Source organism: Erythrolamprus reginae, unplaced genomic scaffold (genome assembly GCF_031021105.1).
Source record: "Erythrolamprus reginae isolate rEryReg1 unplaced genomic scaffold, rEryReg1.hap1 scaffold_326, whole genome shotgun sequence".
NCBI classification, from domain to species: Eukaryota; Metazoa; Chordata; class Lepidosauria; order Squamata; family Dipsadidae; genus Erythrolamprus; species Erythrolamprus reginae.
Genome location: NW_027248692.1, coordinates 17,501 through 22,500, shown reverse-complemented (window position 1 = coordinate 22,500; position 5,000 = coordinate 17,501).

Here is a 5,000-nt window from a genome sequence, read left to right as displayed (position 1 = left end):
CGAGGAATGCGAGCGGTGCCAGCGGGGAGGGGCGTGGGAGGGGATCCGGGCTCGGGCTTCGGTGCCGGACCTCGGTCGTCGGCACGTGGACGGACGGGGACCCGGGGGCCCTTCGCGAAGTTTAGTGAGACCGGTCCACTCGGCCTCTCGGACCCCGGGCGCCGGCGCGGGAAGCCAGCGTCTCGTTCGTGGAACGCGACCTGGGAAGCGCCGCGCCTGGGTGACGGACCTCGCCCGTCGCCCCGGCGATGGCGCGCGGCCCCGGGGCCGCCCGCGACCGGTAGCGGCCCCGGTCTACCCAGTCGCGCGCCGGCAGCGCGCAAACCGTTGGCGGACCCCCGGACCTCCAGCCGGTCCCAGCGGGGCGCCGGCCAAGCGGAACTGGATCCCAGCGAGGGGAGCCGAGTCCCGGGCCTCGGCCGAAACCTCGGCGGCGTCCCGGGTCCCCGGGAAACTCCGCGGACGGTGCTCACACCGGTCTACCGCGCCTCTCCGAGCCCGTGCGCCGGCGCGCGAAGCCAGCGTCTCGTTCGGGGACCTCGGCCGCGACGTGCATCAACGGCCTCGGTTTGGCGCCTCGAACGGTAGGCGTACCCGGTCTACCGGGCCCATCCCAGTCGTGCCCGGACAGCGCGCAAACCGTTTTCGGACCCCCGGACCTCCAGCCGGTCCCAGCGGGGCGCCGGCCAAGCGGAACTGGATCCCAGCGAGGGGAGCCGAGTCCCGGAAACCTCGGCGGCGGCCCGGGTCCACGGGAAACTCCGCGGACGGTGCTCACACCGGTCTACCGGGCCTCTCCGACGCGTGGATCAACGGCCTCGGTTTGCCGGGCCCATCCCAGTCGTGCCACGACAGCGCGGATACCGTTCGCCGACCTCGCACCTCCGCTCGGTCCCAGCGGGCCCCCCGGAAAACTACTCGGACGGTAGTCGTACCGGTCTACCGGGCCTCTCCGACCCCGGGCGCCGGCGCCGGGAGACGGCCTCTCGTTCGGGGACCTCGCACGGTCGTCGGCACGGGGACGGATGGGGACCCGGGGGCCCTTCGCGAACTTTAGTCAGACCGGTCCACTCGGCCTCTCGGACCCCGGGCGCCGGCGCGGGAAGCCAGCGTCTCGTTCGTGGAACGCGACATGGGAAGCGCCGCGCCTCGGTGACGGACCTCGCCCGTCGCCCCGCCGACGGCGCGCGGCCCCGGGGCCGCCCGCGACCGGTAGCGGCCCCGGTCTACCCAGTCGCGCGCCGGCAGCACGCAAACCGTTGGCGGACCCCCGGACCTCCAGCCGGTCCCAGCCGGGCGCCGGCCAAGCGGAACTGGATCCCAGCCAGGGGAGCCGGGTCCCGGGCCTCGGCCGAAACTTGGCCGGTGGCCCGGGTCCTCGGGAAACTCCGCGGACGGTGCTCACACCGGTCTACCGCGCCTCTCCGAGCCCGTGCGCCGGCGCGCGAAGCCAGCGTCTCGTTCGGGGACCTCGGGCGCGACGTGGATCAACGGCCTCGGTTTGGCGCCTCGAACGGTAGGCGTACCCGGTCTACCGGGCCCATCCCAGTCGTGCCCCGACAGCGCGCAAACCGTTGGCGGACCCCCGGACCTCCAGCCGGTCCCAGGCGGGCGCCGGCCAAGCGGAACTGGATCCCAGCGAGGGGAGCCGGGTCCCGGGCCTCGGCCGAAACCTCGGCGGCGTCCCGGGTCCCCGGGAAACTCCGCGGACGGTGCTCACACCGGTCTACCGCGCCTCTCCGACCCCGTGCGCCGGCGCGCGAAGCCAGCGTCTCGTTCGGGGACCTCGGCCGCGACGTGCATCAACGGCCTCGGTTTGGCGCCTCGAACGGTAGGCGTACCCGGTCTACCGGGCCCATCCCAGTCGTGCCCGGACAGCGCGCAAACCGTTGGCGGACCCCCGGACCTCCAGCCGGTCCCAGCCGGGCGCCGGCCAAGCCGAACTGGATCCCAGCCAGGGGAGCCGGGTCCCTGGCCTCGGCCGAAACTTGGCCGGTGGCCCGGGTCCTCGTGAAACTCCGCGGACGGTGCTCACACCGGTCTACCGAGCCTCTCCGACCCCGTGCGCCGGCGCGCGAAGCCAGCGTCTCGTTCGGGGACCTCGGCCGCGACGTGCATCAACGGCCTCGGTTTGGCGCCTCGAACGGTAGGCGTACCCGGTCTACCGGGCCCATCCCAGTCGTGCCCGGACAGCTCGCAAACCGTTTTCGGACCCCCGGACCTCCAGCCGGTCCCAGCGGGGCGCCGGCCAAGCGGAACTGGATCCCAGCGAGGGGAGCCGAGTCCCGGAAACCTCGGCGGCGGCCCGGGTCCACGGGAAACTCCGCGGACGGTGCTCACAACGGTCTACCGGGCTTCTCCGACGCGTGGATCAACGGCCTCGGTTTGCCGGGCCCATCCCAGTCGTGCCACGACAGCGCGGATACCGTTCGCCGACCTCGCACCTCCGCTCGGTCCCAGCGGGCCCCCGGAAAACTCCTCGGACGGTAGTCGTACCGGTCTACCGGGCTTCTCCGACCCCGGGCGCCGGCGCCGGGAGACGGCCTCTCGTTCGGGGACCTCGCACGGTCGTCGGCACGGGGACGGATGGGGACCCGGGGGCCCTTCGCGAACTTTAGTCAGACCGGTCCACTCGGCCTCTCGGACCCCGGGCGCCGGCGCGGGAAGCCAGCGTCTCGTTCGTGGAACGCGACATGGGAAGCGCCGCGCCTCGGTGACGGACCTCGCCCGTCGCCCCGGCGACGGCGCGCGGCCCCGGTCTACCCAGTCGCGCGCCGACAGCGCGCAAACCGTTGGCGGACCCACGGACCTCCACCCGGTCCCAGCCGGGCGCCGGCCAAGCGGAACTGGATCCCAGCCAGGGGAGCCGGGTCCCGGGCCTCGGCCGAAACTTGGCCGGTGGCCCGGGTCCCCGGGAAACTCCGCGGACGGTGCTCACACCGGTCTACCGCGCCTCTCCGAGCCCGTGCGCCGGCGCGCGAAGCCAGCGTCTCGTTCGGGGAACTCGGCCGCGACGTGCATCAACGGCCTCGATTTGGCGCCTCGAACGGTAGGCGTACCCGGTCTACCGGGCCCATCCCAGTCGTGCCCGGACAGCGCGCAAACCGTTGGCGGACCCCCGGACCTCCAGCCGGTCCCAGCCGGGAGCCGGACAAGCGGAACTGGATCCCAGCCAGGGGAGCCGGGTCCCGGGCCTCGGCCGAAACTTGGCCGGTGGCCCGGGTCCTCGGGAAACTCCGCGGACGGTGCTCACACCGGTCTACCGAGCCTCTCCGACCCCGTGCGCCCGCGCGCGAAGCCAGCGTCTCGTTCGGGGACCTCGGCCGCGACGTGCATCAACGGCCTCGGTTTGGCGCCTCGAACGGTAGGCGTACCCGGTCTACCGGGCCCATCCCAGTCGTGCCCGGACAGCGCGCAAACCGTTGGCGGACCCCCGGACCTCCAGCCGGTCCCAGCCGGGCGCCGGCCAAGCCGAACTGGATCCCAGCCAGGGGAGCCGGGTCCCTGGCCTCGGCCGAAACTTGGCCGGTGGCCCGGGTCCTCGTGAAACTCCGCGGACGGTGCTCACACCGGTCTACCGAGCCTCTCCGACACCGTGCGCCGGCGCGCGAAGCCAGCGTCTCGTTCGGGGACCTCGGCCGCGACGTGCATCAACGGCCTCGGTTTGGCGCCTCGAACGGTAGGCGTACCCGGTCTACCGGACCCATCCCAGTCGTGCCCCGACAGCGCGCAAACCGTTGGCGGACCCCCGGACCTCCAGCCGGTCCCAGCGGTGCGCCGGCCAAGCGGAACTGGATCCCAGCGAGGGGAGCCGCGTCCCGGGCCTCGGCCGAAACTTTGGCGGTGGCCCGGGTCCCCGGGAAACTCCGCGGACGGTGCTCACACCGGTCTACCGGGCCTCTCAGACCCCGGGCGCCGGCGCCGGGAGACGGCCTCTCGTTCGGGGACCTCGCACGGGCGCGCGCAACGGGTACCGGTCTACCGGGCCTCTCCCACGGGAAGCCGGCGTCTCGTTCGTACCCGTCGCGGGGAGCACGTGCCGCTTTGTGGTACCCCGCACGTCGCCTCGGTGACGGCGCGGGGCCCCGGGGCCGTCTGCAAACGTTAGGGTAACCGGTCTACCCGGCCGATCCCAGCCCCTGGCCCACAGCGCGGGACGCGGGGTGCCCGGGCCTCGCTGCCGGACCTCCGCCGTCGCCTCGGCGGTGGTTACCGGTCTCCCCGCCGGTCTACCGTGGACGGGCGACGGGATCCCGGGCCTTGTACCGTCGTTGCGCGCTAGTGGCCCCGGTCTACCGGCCTGAGCCGAGCGCTGACGGAAGCCTGGGCCACAGCTCCCGCCCCCCAGCCCCCTGTCCGCCTCTCTCTCTCTCTCTCTCTCTCTCTCTCTCTCTCTGCCTGCCACCTGAATGTGGCGACACCGGGTGTCTGTGTCTGTTTTGGGGTTTTTTCCTTACCTAGGTGTAGGATTTTACTTTTCTCTACGTTGAAGACCGCCCTTCCGTACTCTTAGCCTGTCCTCTTGTGGCATTGGCACCGGTCTACCCAGGTGTTCAGTTTTTTCCACAAGGAGGAATTCTCTTGGAACGTCTTGGAACTGTGGTCCATCCTTCATCTTGGTCATCTCCGTCTCCAACTTCCCCGCTAGGACTTGTGGAGAAACAACATCTGGAACAGCTGAACCTTCAACATCATCGATTGGAAAAATAAACTGAAGTATCATTACTGGGTATTCTGGGACCAATCTGTACCTTCTTCAAATTTAGCTGAGGTTGAAATAACCACTGTGTGGATTGGTGTCAGCAAATTTACACTGCTTACAACTTTGATCAAAACCTATGAATCGCGGCCTTTCTGCTACTGGGCCTCCTCTCTTTCTCTGGACCAGCGGAGTGTTAACCATGGCATATGAGCCAAAAATATGGAGGCTTTGGATATCAGGCTTCTTTCCGTACAGCAGGTAAAAAGGATTCATAAGGTTTTGGCTTTAAGTAGTAAAC